The sequence below is a fragment of the Taudactylus pleione genome, unplaced genomic scaffold (assembly GCF_031769625.1).
Source record: "Taudactylus pleione unplaced genomic scaffold, aTauple2 ptg000286l, whole genome shotgun sequence".
Classification (NCBI taxonomy): Eukaryota; Metazoa; Chordata; class Amphibia; order Anura; family Myobatrachidae; genus Taudactylus; species Taudactylus pleione.
The window spans coordinates 858,079-883,327 of record NW_028284688.1 but is presented as its reverse complement, the minus strand read 5'-3'; the positions used below and the strand labels follow the sequence as shown (position 1 = coordinate 883,327).

The 25,249-nt window shown below is 38.2% G+C and overlaps 1 protein-coding gene across 1 annotated transcript in view; it reads left to right on the top strand.

The window, feature by feature from the left end:
- Positions 1 to 25,249, top strand: part of PTH2R (parathyroid hormone 2 receptor) — a 496,129-nt gene that overhangs the window by 430,960 nt on the left and 39,920 nt on the right. The window lies entirely within an intron of this gene.

Below are 25,249 nucleotides of genomic sequence, written 5' to 3'. Positions count from 1 at the left end.
AATATAGATCATCAAGGACAGAAGTTAATATTGAAATGATTGGATCGAGATAGAATATGGGGACCCTATCTATCTCCCCCTTATCCCACCATATATATTACCCATCCATTGTACTGAATTGAGTTCTATAGACTCATTCAGGCAATCTAAATGGATTGTATTCAGTTTGAATATCCAAAAATTTCCTGTCGGCATAGGCTTATATCTATCTCCTCTCTGTGGTGTACTGGAGATTTGTTCCAGCCCTATGATTGTTAAACTCTCCAGATCCCCTCCATGTGTCACCAAAAAATGTTTATAGTCACTATGTGATGGAAACCTATTTATAATGTTCTATGGGGTGATTTGGGGGAATGGACTGGATCTTCTCAGATGCTCTCAGGTGGCTTGGGGTGAGTAGATTCTTGAGAGATTTATTCTTCTTGTTCATAATGAGTGGTTTATCCGGGATTATATCTCTTAAGATATTACCTTGTCTCAAGATTTTGTAATTCCTTGAGATAATCTCTCTAATTATCTTATGATGTGAATTAAACTTACAAATACATTTTGTGATCAATGTCTAAAAAAAAATATATACATCACAATAGTAGATGCTACCACTGTCTTTGTAAAATGAGTTCTGCTGAGTAATAACAAACACCCACACGAGTGAAGCTGTGGGCAATGCTAGTACTTACAATAAACAGTCAATTCCTACATTCATAAAAATAAGTCTAATGATTATAATAAATAATTCAAATTAATGAAAAAATAACAATTCTTAGCGTAATCTACATTCTAAATTTCATTAATTCTCATTGATTACTAAACCATTAAATAAAATTAAATTTAAAACAATGTTGCATACAGTAGGTAAATCCTCCATGACAAACTACAGACTACCAGATAATAATTATTGTTAATGCAAATCTAATGCTGATGCTGATGCTATACACATAAATAATTTAATGTATGACAGAATGTATTCCTGATGGAACAATCATATGCTTGCACATAATATTACATTTTCTAATAATATGGTTGGTAAGAATCGACTCACACGTAAAACAACGTTGAACAAGAGCATATACAGCTAACATAGTTCAAGTTAATTATTTTATTTGTGATCGAGTAATATTTTTATGCAGTAATTTACTACTTTCAAACATGTAACATATAATACAACATAACATAAATCACTTGACAGGCATAATACAACAACATATCTAACATTCAATACCAATTCCAACATTTGTTGAATAAAACCAAAGCCCAATATATAACGCCTAGAGGCAAAATGAAATACCCTTCCACATTGAATTGCCATGGCTATAGCAATTTAAATACAGTGACTTAAATATAACAACTATAACATTTAAATGTAACAATAATTCCAACAATTCCAACTAACTTAACCAAAATACTTATTAACCTTGGTGAAAATCTATATAATTATTATGGGTATCAAAATTACTAACACATCAACTATTCTCTTCTTAACCTCAAATATACTAACTACTACCTTATTGACTATAAATATAGTGATCATAAATATGAAAGTGTACTTTGTTGATTATAAGTGCATTGGTTAGAATTCTGTTTACTACAATTCTAATAACTATAAGTGTATTAACTGTAGGTGTAATATCTGTCATTTTACTAACTAATTATATTGTGACAATAATAGTGACTGCATAACTTTTTAATAAACCATATATATTGTGTTTGTAAATATAACTACATATATACTAAATAAATACAAACTTTATATGCTTAAAATTATAAACTACCAAATTATAACCAAAATATAAAGTTCATGAAGACAGATATACTTGCAGACATTTTAAAAAATGTTCATTCCCATGTATAATGTACTAGCTCTCTCATTTTACAATATACATTTTATACCTATACATAGCATCACTTATACATATGAAAACAAGGTAGACAAGATCCAGTTAAATTTAAAAAAATTACAATGCAAGTGCAATCAGTTTAAGTTGTCAAAGTAAAACTCAGTTATATTACTACTGTGCTTTTTTAAAGTTGACAGTATTTTTTAGGTTTACAAATTAAGATTTAATCATATTACTGGCACTATGCTAATTTCTCTTTTAAATTCTTTTTTAAAGCAAGTTTTTGCAGTAATTTGTATTTATTGCTTAGGTATTATTTTGCTGAGAAAAGAATAACTCTAGAGTTGTCCAATAAAATTGGATTTACTGGTGGATTTAGGGGTGGATTTAGTCTTGGATACATCCAAATGCAATATTTACTTGAAGAGAAAATGTATCTTGTTTGCAGACTTTCTTTTAGCTTCAGGCATTTATACTTATAAACATATATAGGTATGGATAACAATAAAATACAATGTGTGGAGTAATCTTATTTCACAAAATTGTTAATTATTCATTGAACATTTTATGAATCCATGCCTGTGTATAGCAGAGGGTATATAGTGTATAGGTTAAATCATTCAGGTCTATAGCTACCAGCTTGATTATTTATTTATAGAATTAAAAGAAAAAAATATTTTGGCCAATGGTACTTTGATTACTATTGTGCTTATCATTATCTTTTTTATAAAACAATCCATCTCCTGTTTACAGAAAAAAATAATTAAACTGAACACAGTCACATGCAATAGATGCAAATTGGTTGGTACGTAGAAAGTAATGTTATGCAACTCATCTGTATTTTTTATTTTTCAGTATAAAACAAAATAGTATTGCATAGGGTTCTTTTTATAACTTACTGAATGTTTTTTAATTGCCACATCACAATATTAAGTTTAGTTTTGCTAAATTAAAAAGACAGGAACATTTAAGGAAATTGACACATTATTTCCCTATATTAAATTAAATAGATCAATTTTGCCAAAAGATGTTGTTCATGCAAGTTCCCTTTAAAGAGAAAAGAGAATAACTTCCAGCTGAATCTCTCCCGGTAATAGATTCAGTAATAGAGTCTTCACTCCCAAGCACCATTAACTACAATCTGCTGGAGAGTCAAACACAAGGAACAAGTAAGACAGGGAATTAAATTTTTAAGTTTGATCCTTTCAGACTTTAAAGTATAATTTAGGGTGAATAAGTCAACAAAGTAAGTCAACTTACTTTTCAACTTTATACTTTTAAAAAACCTCTTCTGTCTAACAGTGCTATCACTGATTAAATCTTTCTGTTGGCCAGTTTTTAAAATAATCTTAAAATATAAGATGTTCTTATATAGTAAGACATAATGAAATCACAACAAAACCAAGATAAAATAGTGGCTTATGAAGGTCAGAACACAATATTCTTTATAACCAAATGTACCATCAGCAGTGTCAGAACTAGAGACAGTATATTGCATTTTTAATACAGAATTAGTGAGGTTGAAAATTTACACAAGTTCAACGTTTTTCTTAAAACATTTCTTAAGACGCCTTTTTCAGTGTTCTATACTTTGTGTAATATTCTTTGTAATTACCACTTACAATTACTTCCAAACTCCTGAGTCATATTACACATTTTTTTGTCCTATTTTAAATAGACTAATGACTCTATAGTGGGAAAGCTATATTTGCATTAGTTGAGTTTACACTACATGGCCAACAGTATGTGGATACCCAAATATCACAAGCATATCTGCTTGTTGAACATCTTATTTCAAAGCCTTAGACATTAATATGTAGTTGGCAGAGGAGTAGCGTGGAACCATAGTGCCCAGAGAAAGTAAATATAATAGCACCCCCTGCCTGTACTGAACTGTGCCAGTTGGGTATGGCCAGCCTGTGGGAGAATACTGAAGTGAAGAGAAAAACAGCAAACAGTGGCATTGAGGTCCCATTGGGGTAATGGAATGCTTTGGTGATATACTATCTGACGTTAAGGGGTAGCTGCTTTGGCACTGATTTATTTATGTATAGCACCTAGGATCTGATTTTTATTTCCTTTAAATAATGGTTATTAGTCAATAGAGGAGATAGTATTATATATTCTTATCATTTAACTTAAATTGACAGAATACATGTGCTAGAGTGAGATTACACAGGGTGCACAGCTTATTACTGCAATTACTGCCCCAAGTAGCTATCACTAGAGTGGGAAAAACTATAGGATGCTCCATTCTCAGCTATGCTCCTACTTCACAAATATAAATTGCACCTATATTAATGTGAGTATTACTAATCATGTTCTGTCTGCCACCATTATTATTATTCCAGGTCTCCTAATATTTTTTTAAAAGACCTTTCAAATAACACTGTGTGGTCAAGCCTGGGAACAGCTCCATTGCTTTAAATAGCAAAGCAGTGCCTTTTTTAAAACTCATACTTTGTAGTTGAAGTTTAGGCTTTTACCTCAGATGTGTCACTTTTAAGTCCATTGAAGTACAGAATGAGGAGAGAAGGAAGGAGGGGATCAAATAGGAGAGGGGAGAGGAAAGTGCTGATCAGAGAGGGGAGGTGACAGAGGCCAATAAGAAAAGGAGAGGGGCAAAGAGTCGATCAGATAGTGGTGGTGACAGAAGCCAATAAGAAAGGAGTGGACAGCGGCAAAGAGCCGATCACAGGGTAGAGAGGGATGTAACTAAAGAGGTGAGAAGTGAATGTAATCAATCTGACAGGAAAGGGGAGATGACAGAACATGGTCACAGAGGAGGGAGGGCCGGAGAGGAGGCAATCTGGGCAGCTGAGGGAGCATGAAATGTAGAACAGATCTCAGATCCATTACTTATTTAGAACATAGAGCAAACACACTGAGATAAAACTGGCAGCCATCATACTATGTAGCACTCCATGAATTCCAGAACCCTGGATGGCGCCCTATGTCCATTTCGGCGCCCAGAACTCGTGCTCCACTGGAACCACCCTTGCTACTCCCCTGGTAGTTGGTTCCTCCCCTGTTGCTATAACAGCCTCCAACATTCTGGGAAAGCTTACCACTAGATTTTGGGATATGGCAGCAGCGATTTGCATCCATTCAGCCACAAGAGGATTACTGAGGTCAGATGCTGATGTTGGGCAATAGTTTGTGGAAAGTGTTCTTCCACATCCAAAGATGGTAAAATATTTTTGTTGTACCACATATTGTATCGTTGTGAAAATTTATTTTCCATGCAGTTACCACAAACTTCCTCTCAACTACTGTATTTGGTAGCCACTTCTCACTCTTGCCAACAAGACTTCTTTGATTCCTACTACCTACTTATAGAATTCTCTTACTTGCCAATAAGGCCCTCCCACAGCCATCAAATCATTAAATGCTCTCTGAAATCCCATCTCTTTATTATCGTTTACCCTACTCACATTAGTGCATCAGCTGTAATATTAATAAAAGTGAATCATCTTCCGACATTGATCTACCCAACCATATCATGTGGAGAGAGAGAGAGAGAGAGAGAGAGAGGTGCGTGGACTTCCATGTTTTGCTTTTGGTTCTAATGCATCATTGTGTTTTGGTTTTGGCAAAACCACCCAGAAGTGCTTTGGTTCGGATTTGGTTTTGGTCCAGTTTTGATTCCTTGAAAATCAATAAAGAATCAGCAAATATCGATAAAAAATTGATCCAGAACCCGAGTTCAGTTTTCAAATCTGAGTTTCAAACTGACTACAGAACTGTACTGGGTCTCGGTTCGACTCGGAACCCCAAAGGGATTCCCAACTAGGACTCAATTTGACTTGAAACCTCTAAGTTAGGTGTGTTCATATTTTAAGAAAAGTGAACGGCACATCTCTCTTTCTCTCTCAGTTGCTTATTACAACCTTTTATTCATAAAACCAAAGCTGAGACTGTTACCAGGTTATTTTCTATACTATATTTCAGAATAGCATTTCTTGCAATCCCCTCAAATATGTCATCAATGATTGATATTAGGCAAGTTAACCTATATTTTCCTGCCCAACTACTTCTTGTTTTAAATATTTATACAACATCAGTTTCTGTGATGATCGCATACACCCAAAAATCACACAATAACCCATGAGGGACAAGGTCGTGAGTCCGAACAGTAATTACGTTACATCAAATAGTTTTTGTCTCTAGGCGGACAGAGGGTGTTACGGGAAGAAAATACACAATGTAATGTTGTCTTATAAACTTTAATTTTATATTTTAGGCAGTAGATTTCTAAATGGGATAATGTATCCCTAGGGTACGTTATATAGATAGTAGAGTGCACAATAAATATAAATATAAAAGCACAGGTCACATGAATCCAAGGTGACTTCCACTATACAGAATAATTATTCTATTCTATATATTGATACAATTATTAAGAAGTATAAATAGGAAATATTTTTTTTATTATTATTTTCCCAGCTAACTTGGGAAATATTCTCTGAGCTAGCCAGTACCAATCATTATGATCCTTGTTTTATTGTGTGATTGCTCGTGTGCTAGTCCAGTAATACAATTACAGTGTGCGTGGGTTATAGCAACACATTTTCTGTTCATTTGTAAACATACATGAAAATAACTTATTTCACACATTTGCCTACCACCAAGTGACACTTTGTTCTGGCAGTACATTGATAAATTACCTGCAGAAAAATGCCTGTGAAATGTATTTAATTATGCTGCCACTAGAACCAGGTTTTCCCAGGCAGTACTTGGATGCACAAAATAATTGGCTTGGTTCAGAGATGGCACAGTTGCAATTTTTTTCTTGCGAAGTAGCAGTGGAGGTAATATGCAAATGCTAATTTCAGCCTTCCCCTTGTGCACTGGTTTGCGGGCGGACAGTGCAAAACCTGAGACACTCACTTTCAAAGCCTGTGGACAGTGTGACTCCTCCTGTGCTTCTGAACACTCCACCATCGGTGCACCGTCGTATCCACCAGTGAAGCTTGCATCAGTTTTTGCTTTAAACAAGTCTGTTGCTGTGGCCCTGTGTTTGGGAAAGCATTGACATGCCTGTGACTCCCATAACGCGCCCATGAGACAGCCTTCAGGCCACCTCCCAGTTACTGTGCAGGAAAGCCCATGGTCTTGCGCCACCAGTTTGAATGCCAGTGATTCCGTACACAATAGCGCGTCTCTGTGTACACTCAGGTGAAAGCATGCGCCATTGGGGACTTCTTATGACCAGGACACACTTTCAGCAGTGGCGCATATAACACATAACTCTTATTATTTTGGTTAAAACTGCGAATTTAAAACCCAAAGTGATATGTAAAGTGATAGTGAAAATAAAATTAAATATCTGTTAAAAAAACTGGTCTAAAGGCCCCCACACATGGAGCAATATAGCGGCCAATCCGACAGATTGGAACGATATCGTCGCTATATCGTTCAGGGTGTGGGTATGGTATTGGCCAGTGCGCTGTCTTCTGTCTGCACGAGAAATCTGGAGAGTCGACGGACGATCCCAGGCAGCACTATGCACGGGGGGGAGGGGCGACATATCGGGTGGTTGGATAGCGGATCGCTTCGTATGTGGGGCCTGCCCGATATGTCGCCCGTCGGATCAGCTGTCACACTATTTATAGTGCGCCTGGTCTGGGAATAATAAGACAATTTTCTCCTACTAGCAGGTGTCTATAAAACTGACTTGATACAATATTTGCATAATTCATGTTAATTGTATCCTATAAAGACTGTGGGTCTGATTCAGAGCCGCTCGTAAGCGGCCGCTCGCTCCGAGCAATGTTCGCACATCTGCGCATGCGTATGGGTCATAATGCACATGCGCCAACCAGTCATTGCGGTCGGAAATCGTGCGCTCGCAAAACAGCGAGTGCCTGCTAATTTGAGTGACAGGATGAGGCGTTTGTGGGTGATAACAGAGGAAGGTGCTTGAAAACAGGGAGTGGAGATCCGAACGCAGGCGTGCCAAATGGTCAAAACGGGCGTTTAATGGGTGTGCATAATTAACAAAGCAACGTCATCGACCACGTCACTTGGTTGTCTTTTAGCCTGAACTGCTCACAGTGATTGTGGGAAGTAAAACCTACCACAAGCACTGCGAGCAGTTCAGACGCCTTTCGATGTACCCGATTAATCTAATAAATAGCGGAGATGACGTATGATGCGAACGGCCAGGGGGCGTCTTTACAAAATAGCGAGTGCATGTTTAGATCGCTCGCTCAGACATAGAGGCGTCAACAGACCGCAAAGAGCGAGCACTCAATTTAAATAGCCGGCCCCTTTTTCTGAACGACCGTTCGCAAATAGTGTCCGGCTCTGAATCAGGCCCTGTATGAGAACTCGCATGTATTATATATTATAAATATTATTATTATAATATTATTAGAGATTCCCTGTGATAATGTCTCATGATGTTGGTTATAAAGGAGTTGTTTGTTGAAACTAATGCCACTAATTTGAGTACTTTCTTATTTGACCACAGTAGGTCTCAAACAGAATTGATACTAAGGGCCGTATTCAATTAGAAGTGAAAAGCCAAGATCCGTAAAAAAGTATCGCCGATTGCGACTTTTCACATGTCGTAAACTTATCTCCGAATTCAATACCATGCGCTTTTCGCGTATGCAGAAAGTCAATACAATGTAATAGGCGAAAAAGATTTGCCTCTGAATAGCAGGAGAATAGAAGTGCAAAATTTTTGTTTTGGCGTACAAAGGTGGGGAAACCACTCAGAACCCTTAGGACAGCCCCCCAATGGACAACTGCGTCAAAAAAAATTAAGAACTTCCCAAAAAAGTACTTTGAATTTGGGGGCGAAAAAGCACAAATTGGAGGGACAAGTTCGCAAACTAGCGAAATAAGGTTCTGGGGGTGCACTAAGAAGGGGTCAAGAGTTTTTGGGATTGCAGGTGTTTTTATGAGGATGAAAATTTACTTTTATTAAAACTGCACTTTAGAGACATTAAAATATGCTAGCACCCATTTTCAGGTACCCCAAATTTGACAGGACTACTTATTCTCTCCCAAAAATACTGCTTTATGCCATTATTTACCAACTGTGCAAAGACGCTAAATAGAGGCAATTGTGCGAACGTAAGTACCCCAAACAGTTGTATTACGACTAATCAGGCACTATTACATTGATCCCCAATATTTCTGCATCTTTTTGGGGAGTTCAGGCTGATTTCCCAGACTCTGACTCCACTTTTCGCCTGTTCTGACTTCGCGTGTCACCATTTTCGCGTCTTTTGGAATTGAATAGGACGACTCGCAGGTACACGCACGATAAGTTTCCATGGCTAAAATACGCGATGTAGTCTAAAAGTCCGGCATGCGAAACTTTAATATGGCCCTAAATTGCAATATATAACAATTAGTCATCATTAGATCAAAATATTATCATTAGACATTTTCAGGTCATCTAGAAAGTTTGATAGGATTTTAATGTGCAAAGGGAGTGATCCTCCACCATCTGTAGGAAAGAGTCTATCAGGTTATATGAAAGAGACAACAATAAAGGTGTTATGAATATTCTTAAAGAGATAACACTTTTAATTTCATCTGTTGGTGGTGGTAATAGAATCTAAATTAACAAGTTTTTGGTTTCAACAAGAGAGCAGAAACCAAAGAGAAAACCTCTTTCTCTTAATTATTGTTTAAAATATCACACTTTAATTGATATAATCTAAAATCATTTGAAAAATTACAAGGGAAGAACAAAATAATTGAGATTTCTTCCCTATAGTTACTGTAGACTGATAAGTCTGTATTATCCTAATAATATAGGAATGCCTATACCAATAAAATTATATGTGACATATATAAATTATAAGAAAAATATTTTAGAATTAAATAAATCAACAAGGAGAAAAAAAAAAGAACCCAAAAGGCAAAAATAAATTTCCAAAAGCACTATATCATCCCTATGTGATTTGGAAAAAAGAGGTGCACTGAGATATCTAATAAATAGTAATAATACATTTAAAATAATTATAAATCTCAAATGAGTGATAACAGGGTGTAGCAAGGTGTCAGAACACAGTATAGAGAGAGATAATTATTTAATCAATGTAAGCAATTATGTAGTACAATTTGTCACAAATAGAATAAGATTATCTCCAAAAACACTGTATTATCCCTCTGTGTTGAAGAAAGAGATGCATTGAAGATATTGTATAAATACAGTTACATTGGTACAAAAAATAGTTTTATTCCACAATTGTCCTCAGATGGTATAATCCAAAATATAAATTAACCCTGTTTAGGCATTCAGCATGTAAATAGTTAATTGTAAATCACTGGGGCCAGACCCGTGACATCTCAAACCCAAAATCACATATGCATATAACAACAGAACCATTTAGCATAATAGCTACAGTATGCAATTCTGTAGGAAGTTAAGAGAAGGGTCTGGAGCCAGAGAGTACATCTGCTTCTACTGTCTTTCCATCTGTGAAACCACATTGAACGGAAGGTGAGAGAGCAGCTGACTGAACCAGGGTGAAGGAAGGCTGTGCGTTACTCTTTCAGAGTTAACACTGTTGCGCTGTCTTTTTTTGGGGGGGACATTGCAGTACAGCGTGAGCACTAGGAGTGGTATCCAATTAGCCCTGAACATTGTTTGAGAGCTTATTGATTCCCATTTATCAGTTAAAAAAGGGGATTTTTCGCCGATTATCCCCGATTTTCGCCAATGTTTTTTTAACCCTATCCTATTATTTCAGTTGAAATAATAGGAGAGTTCTCCCGAAAACACATAGGAGCAGCGATAAGCTTGCGGACCTATGTGTTTTTGCCTTTTTTTTGGTGAAAAAACAGCACTTATCGTGTATTATTTTTTGGGACACATCAGGTCCCGAAAAAAGCACCCTGATAAGTGTCAGCATTGGGCCAACTTCGGGGCTAATTGGATTGCCCCGAGCAAGGTAATTAGACGCGGTAATTTACCACGGCTAATTGGATACCCCCCTAAACCTGATGAGTGGATGTAAAAAAAATTGTAACTGATGTAGAGTAGTGTAGAGATGACCCACTGGTAATCTTTTAGTACCTGGTAGTCGGGACTCATGTGTGCACTATGAGTACCCAGAATTGAGGTAGTATGACGCACATTTCACCCATTGGCCAGGGTTGTTCACATACAGCTAGGATTTTGAGGATAATTGTATGCATAATATATGGTATATGTTTAGGAAGCCGGTGGACGGAATGCCGACCGCCTGTTTCCAGACAATTTAATCCTGATGAGGGACGAATGACAGACATCTAAATCTAGACACCTGTCATTTTACCGATGCCGGGAGACCGGTATCCCATTAGAGCAGATGCCGTGCGCCACAGCGGACAGCTGCGGGGGGAGGGTTAGGTTTAGGGCTCCTGGGGGGGATTTAGGATTAGGCACCCCCCCAGGAGGTTAGGGTTAGGCTAGGGGGAGGGTGGGTTAGGGTTAGACACCCTCGGGGGAGGTTAGGATTAGGCACCCCTCCAGGGGATTTAGGTTTAGGCGGCAGGGAAGTGGGGTTTAGGTTTAGGCACCCTGAAGGAGGGTTAGGGGGAAAAATAGGTTAGTTTATACTTACCTGGTTACGATCAGGATTTCCTCCTCTGTTGGCCAGCTGCTGTCGGGATTTGAACCGCTGGCCAGGGGTCCAGCGGTAATTCATACCTATTCCTAATATATGGCTAACTCACATTATATACATCAAAGTCTACCTGTACTGTATGTATTGGTCTGATAAGATTTATCAGTCAAATTAAACTTATACTAATATATCTTATCACAGCATTGGTCTAATAATATAATATGAGTATCAAAAATGAAGGTCTGTCATAGGTAACAAAATCCCAGATTTGGTGAGGTTTAGCAAATTGAGTTCACTTGCATGTTTTACTCTTTTCGCTGAAGGTCTTTTTGATGTTTTACTCTTCAAAACATATAGGGGCAGATTTAGAGGTAGATGCTATTTTGATTTGGCTACAATCGACCATGATGGTTTTGTCCTATGTCGTCAGTCGCAGTATGGCTGCAGAGGTCATTTTATTGACAGTCTACAGTCATTTGGGGATCTGATGGAGATAGGGATTTAAAATGCCAGCGTGTTGACCCCAATACATATGCCATGCGGCTGTGCCCCAAATGTACTCTAGCCACACAGCCAGGAATTATGCAACACATGTGCCCCATAATCTATACATGCAATACAGCTGTGCCCTCACTACATTATGCCACACATCCATGCCCCAATACATATATATGCCACACATCTGTGCCCTAATATATGTTAGCATCCACTAATCCCTCCCCAACACATAAACACTCACCATCCCACACGCACTAACCTTTACAACACTCATTAACACATACAACACTTATCCTGACAGCACTCATTGACCCCCTGAACACAAACATTGCCAGTTCTCATTAACCCACACACACAGTCACCTTGCCAACACTCATTCCGCCCCACACTCACTCACTCACACTGACCACACTCATTAAAACCACCACCCCACACACTAACCCTGTCTGCATTCATTAATCCCTATGAACACACACAAACACTCTCTGCCAGCACTCATTAACCCCCTCATACACACACTAACCCTGTCAGCACTCAGAGCCCCCCCCACACAAAAGCCTGTCTGCAATCATTAACACACACAAGACCCCCCTACACACACACATTAATCCTTTCTACTCACCAAAAAGTCATAACATACCTTGCCAAGTTGCAGTCAGCAGCAGCTCCTTATGTTGTCTAGGGGTGGAGCTTCTTATGTGAGTGACAGACTGGTAACCAAAGGAAAGTAGAGGACTGGAGGAGAGGGAAGGGGCTGCCACTACTGATGCTGACTCAAGCGTACTAACAGGTGAGATTACCAGGCACAGAAGAATACCTGCAGGATTATCACTCTGAACAAAGAACTGGAGATAGATAATAATAACCAAAAGGGTCAGGGTAGCTACACAAATTGAGCTAAAGATTTGTAACTTAATATGTGCACTGAGTGGGATGAAATACTCTGTTTAATGAATGATGAGGGGGCAGCATCCTGGAGATAATTTCTGCAACAAATATCTCCAGTAAATTATTATTCTGAGCTGACATATTCCATGAGACAAATCTATCCTGTGTTTCATATCTTCCTGCTTAATCCAATATTTAATCAAGTGAAAGGGTTATGAAATATATGAGAGTCTCGGGAGTTGGCACAAGATGTACTGAGATGCCTGGAATTTGTCCTTTGAGGAGGGGATATAGTGTCAAAGTTCTATGCTTGAAACTTGCCTGATGTGTTAAGATTTTTGAACCTACTGACAACCCTTAACCAATAACATGAAGAGCATGCTATTGTACGTTGCTGTCTTCCGTGTAACAGACTGTAAGCATGCTCAAAGCATCCCTTTAACCTTAAATGTATCAAAACCTCAAGCTCTGTGCAATTTATCATGTTAAAATTTCTCAAACATCTTCAGGATGCTCAATGTAAACGTTTGAGCAGAAATTGATCAAAGACTTTGAGCATACTCAATGGAGTGCTCCCCTCCAACCATAATCAGTTGTGTCTGACACCTCTCCTACAGTACAGTACCTCTGCTATTTAAGATGTCCTCTGGCAAACAAGCACTGTCAACTTACTGTGGCTCTACAGTATTTCCACCTCCTCCTGTGATTGACCTTTATATGCTGGTTACTTTGAGATCCATTGAGTGTGTCTCTCCAATTTTGACTGTCTGACCTTGTCTTTGCTACCTACATCTATCGCCTCCAGCTATTGAAACTCAACTGCGTTTTACTGCATCATTTCAATTTTACGGTCCCTGACACGGTTAAACTAAAAATATTCCACACAAAACTGTCCATTGCTGTGACCTTATTGTTTATGTTCTGTGAGCTGTCCTGTATGGCCTATCTTCCCATCTCAACACTTATATTTAGATAGTTACATACACTACAATATTCACTGTTTGCGTTTAAAAGCAAATAGATACGTTACATTCAAAATATTTGAGAATTCCAGCCAATACTTGTCATCTGGCATCACAAAAAGGCTATGGACCAATATTTCTGTTGTCAAGCCTTCAATGATTTATGGTTTATTGTCAAATCAAAGCAGATCTCTGATAAATGTATAATTTATTTAAAGCTACTTCTTCTTTGACTTGTCAAAATTGATTTCTCAGAAAGGAAAAAAGATCTAAATAATTCTTAGTAACAACAGGAAAAATAAACATCTGAATGGTGCCAGTATTAATTACATAAAGAGAGGTTAGCGTGGCACTGTCTTGTACAGGTGGGAGTTTATGTGTAAGGAAAATATTTACATAACTATATTTTTGCCCGGTATGTGAAATTTATGTTAAGAATGCATTTGGTGAAATTAAGGCGATGGTGTAAAACATTAACTATACAGAAGTCATTTCAGAAGCCAACTTGGCAAATAATATTTTAGGTTAGATAATTATAAATGAATTTGGTTTGTTGAGATCTTAAATTGTAGCTAGCAAAGTAATATTACTACTTGAATTGACTTATAGAATGGTGGTGTACGAGAAAAGAGCTAGAGGTATATTTATTAACATGCGGCTTTATAGAAGTGGAGATGTTGCCCAACCAATCAGATTCTACTTATCACTTATCTAGCACCTTCTAGAAGATAATAGATAGAATCTGATTGGTTGCTATAGGCAACATGTCCAATTCTAAAAACGCACACCTTAGAAAATATACCCCATAGCATCCAACTTACATTTTTTATTACAAGACAACGCAAACAGGATGAATTTAGTAAGAAAGTAATAGTCAATATTTTTCCCTGTGATTTGCAATTTAATTATATGCATGTATTGTGTTTCTCATTTTAAATGTATCAATTTATGCTTTTATGAATTATTTTATCAATTGTTTGCAAAGAAAAAAAATCACTTTTTTATAATGGTAAGTTAAAAAGAAAAAAATAAATATTGAAAACATATCCGTGACACACATTTCCCTCTCTCATGTATGTTGTACTAAGCTCTGGAAAGTGATACATTGGAGAGTGATCAACTACAAATCAATCAGATCCTAATTGTCATTTTTCATACACAGCCTGTAACATGACAGTTAGGAGCTGAGTGTCTGGTAGTTTATCACTCTCCAATGTATCACTTTCCAGAGCTTAGTACATCTCCCTCTTAAGTTAAAGCATTTTAATCAAATAAATAAAAGTACATAAAAGATCCGACAATGCGACATAATCAAGATTCTTATAGAAACAAAACCTTTATCTCCAACGTTTTTCAGTTTGTTGTGTTCCTCCTTTGCGGATAACAGGCTGGATGATGACGGAACACTTGTTAGAGTATTCACTATGTATAATTCAGATCAAGCTGATAGAAGAATGACAGCATGTAGAGCCTCATCAATGCAATGTCAACTCCTTTTTGAGATATATATATATATATATATATATATATATGTATATATATATATATATACACACAGTATATACTGTATATATATGATCAGCTCCTAACTGCCTTTCTACAGGCTGTGTTTGAAAAATTGAAATAAGAAGCTGATTGGTTGGTATTTTACCGCTCTCCACTTTATCTTTCCGAGCATTGATACATCTCCCCCTCAATCCATTATAGCTAAATATTCACCAATATTGGTAATTCAAAGTACTGTATGCATTTGTGCGTAGAGTACAAATAACTGTTTTACATAGCTATTAGTAGGCTGTTACGTAGCTATTATTAAAACAATAAATCAATACATGTTTAAACATTTTATATATATATATATATATATATATATATATGTCATATATTACATTTGTCTTACTTTAAACATAACATGACAAAGACAGTAATAAAGTGAAAACTGATAAGGACCAAACAAGGTCCAATGGTAAACACTGTTTTACTATTACATGAATAAATTTAAGGCTACTGCATGCAGGGAGCAATGTTTTGCCATCTAAAATAACTGTGTGACATCTGATTAAGTATATTGGAAAGAAACTATTGCAATTCATGTTTTCCCAGTTTTAAAATAAAGCAGCTACTGAACTTACAGGACTTGGGTGTTACAAATGAATTAGCTGGCAGGCTGTGAAAATTAGGTTTCATTACATACCATGCTGTCAGCAGACACAGATTTTAATTAAAGTAACTATAAAAGCCACCAGCCACCACACAGTTTACACAGGCCAAAGGTTCGGAACCTGGAATGGGTAATCAGACCAATCCAGAGCAGGGTAGTGCAGAATCTTTTTCATTATGACACCCAAACCACTAGCTGAGAACAGAAACATATCTAGGGGTGGGTGTGCAGTGCCACCACCCAAGGCACAAGGCTGAGGGGTTGGTACCTTCTGTGCCCTATGGCACCGGTATTTGGAATGCATGGTGTCTGGAATGGCACCTTTAGCTTAGAAAGGATGCTCAGCTTTTGCCTAGTCCTGGTGGCAAGTGGCAGCCTAGCCAGAATACTAAGCTTCTGATTGGTCCAGGCTTCAATATGATGCAGAACCAACCAAAGCATCCTTGGGTCACTCAGCTTCTGTTGCCACAGAGCATCCTGGTCTCCTATTCCCAGCACCCCACCTACTCATTGTGACATAATGATGTCACATGTTGGGGAGCAGGGCCAGCACAGTGTGTATTATCGTATTGTTATACTATAGCCCTGGTTGAGGACCAGGGATATGGTTTGTTCTGAAGGCTATGCAGCCATTTTTCCTTTCTAAACATAGTTGTACAAAGACAAATAGATGACCAAAAAGTCTTTCTATAGAACATACAGTATAGGCAAGAACAACTCTGCATGGGTTCTAAACTCCTGTGTATCTCTAAGAGTTATTGGGAAGTCCTCCTGTGTCTTTCATCCAGAATGTGTGCAGTATGTAGTGACCCTAACATCAGTGAAGACTGGGCTATTACTGGTGTGGTGGGAATAAATGATTTTGTGTAATGGGAGTGGGGGACTGGGTTATTAATTGAATGGTTGGGTGTGGTTAATCATGAAATCATAAAATTATTTTTTTGACGGGTATACATTTGATATTGGGGTCTATTTAATATAAAAGAGTTATCATTATGGGGCCAATTAAATTAAGGTGTGGTGATGGGGCAATAAATTTAAGGAAGGGTTGATTTGGAGGCTATTAATTTAATGTGGGACTGAGCTTAGAAATAAGGAGGGCTACAGTATTAATTACATTTAAATTCTAACTATTTAATGTTGGGGATGTTTTGGTTGGAAATAGGCTTATTTGTAGAACTAGCAAAGCTTTGCAAGTGTGGATGTCTGTTATTGCTCAGTGTAACTACTTTTACAAAGACAGTTGTGGCATCTAATATTGTTTTGTATATTTTATATTGTAGACATTGATCACAAAATGTCATTGTAAATAATATATGGATTTTTATGTAGTATTTGTCCTGGTGCACCTACTGGAACGACTTATATACTGCAACTTCATGAGTCAAGAAAAGCTGTCTGATTAGTGCTTAATATATAGTTTTCCTGTGAAATATATCTTTATATATATATATATATATATATATATACAGTATATATACATATATATATATATATGTACATTATATATATATATAAATATATTTATACATATATATATATATATATATATATATATATATATATATATGTAGATATATATATGTAGATATATATCATAGATTTCTATATGATATTTGGGGTGTGCAATATATATATATATATATATATATATATATATTTATATACATATCATCATTTTGGACTTGAGGAGCCTGTGCAAATTCTGATTAAAAAAATTGTCTCTGTAGTTCATAAACAGTCCCTAAAAGTATATTTGTCACAAAAAACATAATATTTATATAAATCTCGTCATTTTTGGCTTGAGGAGCCTGCACACTGCTAGTGCTAAGTATCAAGCATCTGGTTTTTCCTTTTTGTTCCTCTCCCTGATGTCACACTGAGATAATACATACCTCAGTTTCTTTCTAGGTGACGAAACTGTACAATATTACAAATGCAATATAAATTCCTCCTGTAGTTTTTGCGTGATACCAGAACAAACACAAACAAAATTTCAGAATTTTTTTTTTAGTCTTCATACAGTAGTTCATACACTGTCCCAAGGATTACATTTCTCCCAAAAAAATTATATGTACAGACACAACCATTACAACTTTATTATAAGTATAGATATCAACACTATTAGTTTAAATCTGGATCTGTTTGGTGTGAAATAGTTCTATTAATTAAATCATAATATTATTAATTTAATGTGAAGCTTTTTGCAGAGGTTGCCCTAAGTATTGAAAATGGGTTTTATTGATTTTATATTGGAACTGGTATGGCAGGTGAATGCCTAGAGAATTAACTCATTGATAGACTTTTTTAAATTTTCCTTTAAATTTGTTTTAATTTAATATAGGTTAGGAAACAAGGATAAAAGGGAATGTCAAGTATATAAAAACAAATGCCAGATATTCTAGTGTTCTTGTTACCACTACCATTGCTGGAGTAGGGCACCTTTGCACCCTGGACCAGCAACCCCATCACCTTGGTGAATGCAATCTCAACCGAGGTAGCACTGAGAGCAGAAAGATGAGTGCTTTGCCTCTTCTAAGTAATATGTGGGCTGGAAACATGTGACAGGATACCTCTCCAAGATTCCATTGGCACTGCTACTGTTCTACATCATATGCCTTGCAGCCATTACACACACCCTCATTCTGGCCTTGACCACTACTAATTTTGGGCAACTACAGCTGAGTCTGGTCAACTACTGAGATTAAGACCTCTTTTCCATAACTCTTCCATAGCTAATGGTTTTCTCATGCCTGTGCTGTGGTTATTTTGTGTCTGGACTACTACTGGGAATAAGACCTCTTCTCCTTTACTGTTGAGGATTTTCTCAGTCTTGTGGCCAACCCATCCAACATCAACAGTAATTTTTTTATACCTTAATTTTTCAGAAGACATTGCATTTTCAGGACATACTGTACAATTAGTTTTTATTTTTGCTCCATCTAACACAGTCAAATTTTTTCTCTTTTAATTCAAATTTCAATAAACTGAATTAGAATAATATTCTGGCAACATTCTATGTACCAAAGCAGGTTAAAATGGCCTTAAGCAGATTTGTATTGGTTACCACTTAGTACATCAATGCAGTCCAGAGGTAAAAATACAGGGAAAGCTGGTGGCAGGAAGAGGGGAAGGTGGAACACAAAGTGCCTTCTCTGACACACTGTTATTTTCCTCAGTATGTTCATTATTAGGCACCAATACACTGCAGTGTACACCACTGGGTTGGATCAGTGATGGGATATAGTAGCACTCCCTACAGCTTTTTAATGAGGAGACATGTCTACAGATGCTACAAATGTATAATATTTATTGGCCAGTGTAACAAGTAAGGATTAGCACATATTTGTGAAATGAATCCAACAATTCTCATACCAATTAGCAGGCAGTGCATGGCAAGGGAAAGCAATGTATGACATAGAGCACATGGTCAAATGAGCAAGCACACAATACATAACAGACAACAGCTGCTCTTCGAGGGACCATGATCAGCCATATATAAGATTTTTCTCAACCCCCTATGAAAAATGACCTTTGGAGTGTACCAAATCTCTACATAGCAAAATGTTTCAGAGTTCTTCTTACTGTATTTCCACTATATCGAGAGGAGGGCTTTATGCATTGCCCAGAGCCGTAACTAGACTTTTTGGTGCCCTGTGCCAGAGAGAGCATTGGCGCCAAACCATTTTGTTTAAATAGGGACTTAAGATAATTCAACCGAATAAGCACCATGGCCTCATGGGGAAGGGCCAGGGAAGAGATAGGGGAGGCCAGGAGATGCTGGGCATAAAAGAAGAGGAAGCTACAAGTGTGAGTGATAATAAACAGGAAAATTGACAGGCCTGAACAGCACCCCCTGTCCTGCAGTGCCCTGTGCCATGGCACAGGACAAACTACCCTATTTACGGCCCTGGCATTGCCTGAACTAGGGGTGTGTGGCACAAGATACAAGGTTAAGGTGGCAGCTCTATTCCTTTCTCATTGGCACCTGTCTCCAGCTTGTGAGGTGCCTGGAAGCGCACCCTGCATCATGGAGAGGTGCATCTTAAGGACACACCCAGCTCCCAGATTCCAGCTCCCGGGCCACCTTTTCTGTGATGTCATGATGTTACATGTGCTGAGGGTCTGGGGCAGCATGGACTAGCTCAGAAGATTGATACAGCCCTGTATACCCTCACAATAACACCATATGCCAAGGACTATGGTCATGGGGCAGAATCTTTCCTGAACTCTGCTCTTTGTTCAAGGCTGTCCAATCCCATTTACTCCATCCCCTATTTTCCAACAGTATGTTCACATTTCGAGAATGGCCACATTTGTGCACAGTCAAGCAGGGGAAAACTGTTCACGAGCATTTTACATATGTGTCAATTTTGTAAAGTATGGTGTTTTCAAAGGGATGTTCAACCATACAAACAATGATTACAAATCAATAAGCTCAACAAAGGGGTACTGTATACTATTTTAAATTCAATAACAAGTCAAATTACACAATACAAAATGAATCCCTTTCACAAAATTCAGCTATGGAGAGTTTTTGTGTGTGTGCCATTAACACTGAATAGCAGCATTGAACAAAAAGATTCAAGATCTTTGTTTGGCATTTTGATAGTTGGTTTCCAATGCCTTTTCTTGTATTTACCAAATTACTCTGAATCTTAAACCCTGCGTCATAACTAAAGCACATAAAAAACAACTCTTATTATTTCATCAGAGCCAACTGATCAATAAACCTAGACAAGATACAAATTGCTTGTAATCACAGTGAGCATGCTGGTACTGTATGTCTCATCACATATAGAGACCATCAAAGGACCCTTTGAAGGTTGAGCAATATCCAGCTTTTACTGTAATGGCAATAAGTGATCCTTTTCTTGGCAGATCAAACTGATTAACAATGATTGGCCAATGTCCAGTATATGTATATAAAAATCATGATGAGGTTTTAACATGTTATCTTCTATAATCTTATTTCTGGTGTAAACTTTACTTTCAAAATGTAGTGATTAAAATTTAGAACCAGGGTCCAATATTCCATTTTTGGATCTGCTTTTGTTGACTTGTTTGACGTATAAGTGCATTAAGCTATACAAGTTTTTATTCTATTTTCCCAAACATTGTAACCACTTGCTAATTACTATCCATATTACACCTGGCTGCAGTGAAGCTTCTTTTTAACATGCATCACAGTACAAATTAAAACCTGAAGACAGAGGCGGGTGAAGCTTAAGCTTCAGGGCACCTAACTCCAGATGGGCCTTGAAGTCATTTTTTTTAATGAGTACATATTTCAACAAAATCAATGTAGTTTTTTAACTGTGTTATTAAAATAAGGTTATTTTAGTGATAGAATCATAAGCAAATGGGTTGAAGTACTTTATATTGACCTTAGAATATGCTCTACAGTAGTGCATATAGGGGTGGTTTCTGAGTACCCTAATCGGTACAGGCTGGTAGACACTTTACTTTATCTACAGATCCAACCATAGGATGGCTTTATGAGCTGGCCAGGTGCAGAACAGAGAGCTGCTGTCAGTGTCACTGCTGAGTGCAATACTGCCAGGTGCCACTAGATGCTCCCATCTCCATTTGTGCTGTCTCATCTGCCAAAATTCATCCCTGCAGTGCTGACCACAAGCTGAAAGCTGAGCTGACTGAGAGATGGCATGCAGCTCAGAGGCGGGAGCATACAGTGTGGAGGAGAGACCTGACTCTGGGGGATTCCAGAGATCCCACTCAGTAGAAACAATAGCTGGAATCCTACAGATGAAATTAGAAAGTTTGGGTTTTGGATGTAATCTATCTACAGTCTCTCTCTCACACTCCCTCTTCCTCTATCTATCTACATTCTCTCACTCTCTGGGGGTTTCTACATCTATCTTACTACAGTCTCTCACTCTCTGGGGAGTTTCTACATCTATCTTTCTATCTATGTAATCTCTCACTCTCTGGAGGGTTTCTACATGTATCTATCTATCTACAGTCTCTCACTCTCTGGGTGGTTTCTATTTATATCATCTTTCCCTATCTGGGGTTTTTTATATCTATCTATCTATCTATCTATCTATCTATCTATCTATCTAGCTATCTATCGATCTTCAGTCTCTCACTCTCTGGGGGGTTCTACATCTATCTATTTACAGTCTCTCACTCTCTGGGGGGTTTCTACATGTATCTATCTGTCATGACCAGGGTTTCTCGGCATGCCGGCCAGCAAGTATCACAAGTGAGGAAGCTATGGCGAGGGGCGTCTGGTGGTGGCGCTGGTATCTGACAGGGTATATTGGCTGCACATAGTCCTGTGCAGGCATACTGTCACTCTGGTCTGGTTAGGCCTGTTGGTGCTTCTGTTCCACTCTGGCATGGGCGCCGTTGCCCTATCCTGGTGTGTCACATGCTCTCTCTGGCCTGTCACAGTGCAGCACTGGGTATCTCATTGCCAGTGTAACATGTTTCTCAGCGAGAGCTGAGAGAGACAGTTCCTGTGCTCATTCACCTGTCTGTTGGGATCATTACCTAACCTGCTGCACCCTGGCTGTTCCAGCCCCACTGACTCCTGCCTCCTCTTTTGCCTCTCCCTTGCCTGAGTACCTGTGTCAGCTGTTACCATGCACCTTGCCTCCACTTGCAGTTTCCCTGGACATTATGTCTCAGTCTGCAATTCACTTCAGTCTGCAATTCACTTCAGCCTGCAATTCTTTTCAGCCTCACAAACCCTGGAATACTGGATTACCTTCTGTTATCACTACCTGGACTTTTTCCCAATGCTTCACTACAGTTTCCCAAGTGCACTTTAGTGCTATACCCGGACTTTTTGTTTTTCCACATTCATGCCACTCATTAAAAACTCCACGTTTATTTTTAAATCTGATTCAGTGTCTGCTCCTATTACCACCCCGGGTCCACAACAAAACCAGAACCTCACAATATCTATTTACAGTATCTCACTATCTGAGGGATTTCTAAATCTATCTATCTATCTATCTATCTATCTATCTATCTATCTATCTATCTATCTATCTATCTATCATCAGTCTCTCACTCTCTGGGAGGCTTCTATTTCTCCGCCATTTGGGCCTCAAGGTCCTTGCAAAGGCAGCAAGGCCCTTTGGACCTTGATGGATGTTGCCCTATTGTTACTAGTTGCAAACGGGCCCCCATAACAGTTCAAGCTCCAGGGACCCAATAATGTAGATCAGCCACTGGCTGAAGACAACATGCATTTTAGCAATCCCTCTTGAAAACAGCTTTTAGAATACAGATGTGTGAACCTTTCCATACCTTGGTCAATGGCTTGAAACTGTCTTAACACCTAATTTGCCCCTATGGTGATACATCAGTGACTAGTAAAAGAATTCAGCAAATCTTCAAAATGGGGGTTTTGTTGAGTGATTCATAACAAATGATGTAATTACACCAGCATTATATCTTGTAGCGCTACCTACAGTACAAATAAACATTCTCAGATGTTCTCAAATTGAAAACAAATATTTGCAAAATGATTAAAGACATATATTAGCATCACATTGGTGCCATTGTGCATAGAATTATACCTTTCTCCTGACAAGCTAGTTCTCTTTACTCGTCTAAGTGACTGTTCTTCCAGTTGCTCGTTTGGTTTGGGCATTTATAGGTTTATCAGTTAATGATCTAAACTATGGCAATTTCTAGCAATGTAATGATGATGACGTTACAGAGCACAGATAGGTGAGTGTAACTTCAAGAATATCTCATATGTTAATTATGGTATGTAGTCAACTTGTCGGGAATCGCAATGTTGATATATGGATCCTGGAACACAGGCACCGTTGTGTTGGGTAAACACTATGTAATATATAATTTATTCAGCCAATGAACTATATATCGTTTGGAATCTGTATGAAATACCGATGGACGGGATTCCAGCTGTCAGTACACTGACCCTAACCCTCCCCCCTTAGCCTAACCCTCCACCTTAGTGCCTAACCCTAATCCCCCCCGGTGGTGCCTGAACCTAAACCCCATTACCGGACCCTAATGCTAGCTCTCCCCGGGGAGTCCCCCCTGCAGCTGATACTTACCTTTCCCCAGTGTCATTACAATCGGGATGCCATCTGCCGGGAAACCGACGTCGGCATCCTGAGTCATGTTAGGATTACAGCGCCAGTGTTGTCTTGGCAAACGGGATTCCGATTCTGGGGTTCTGGCAGATGGCATTACGCTTGTCAGGATCCTAACCACATCCCTAACGTTTAGTGTGTCTGCTCATGTGTACACGTAATATGTTTGTGAATTACATTGTTCATAGATATATTGTTTCAACCATGAAGCACATCAGATATGATATATATTGTGCACATCTGCCAGTGTGTGCGGGCGACCCCCCGACCGACCTGTTACACCGGCCGCAGGAACCGCCAACACTGACACTGACACTGACTTGGAAGGCTAATTTAAATGTTCGTCCAGTTCTGATGTCTGGCCAGACGTTTTGAGCGGGCAACAGGTAAGTGCATGCTTACCCAATCAGCTGCTTGGTCTGCATGCCAGTCGGTCTGTTGCTAGGTCTGTCCTGTGTGTACCCAGCATTAGGTCAACAATTGTAAATTGCAACTGCACTGGCGGTAATACTGTAAATATGATGTTTGCAGTTGTACTAATGGCGCACGACCTAATGTGCCTCCGTTTCAGGGTCCACATACTGCTTGTCAACATTCAGATTGTCAACAAGACATAGGTAACCCATTAAAGGACATTTGCTATTACAGTTCTTGTGCACTAGAAGAACCGAGCCATTGCTGATTACTGAGGCTGTTGGTGAAGGCAGTTACCAGAAGATGTGCATGATACTAATGTTTGTGATTTAGTAAACAGTCAATAACAATTTACAGTGCAGTAACATTTTTTATCAATATAAAACTTTCATGTATTTAAAGGAAATGTAAATATTGTCCCTCACCTCAGAGGCGTCACTAGGGTTGGTGTCACCCGATGCCGTCACCCCCACCACTACCACCAACTTTAAAAAAATTAAAAACGCAGGATTTTTATGGGGGTAGGGGGGGTTTACACACATGTGCACACACATAAATATATACATACACACGCATATAGAAATACACACATATATACACACACACACATGTATATGCACACACATATGTCACATATATATTACAAACAAACTTACCTTGCAGCAGATCGGATGGGGACAGGACCTCACAGGCTGGAACCACCATGTAATTAGGCCCCTCCCCCTTACGGCAAAATGCAGCGAATTTGCGCATTAATTGGGACAATTCTAATGAAATTGCGTCATATTGGCTCCGACTCCTCCATATTGACCCG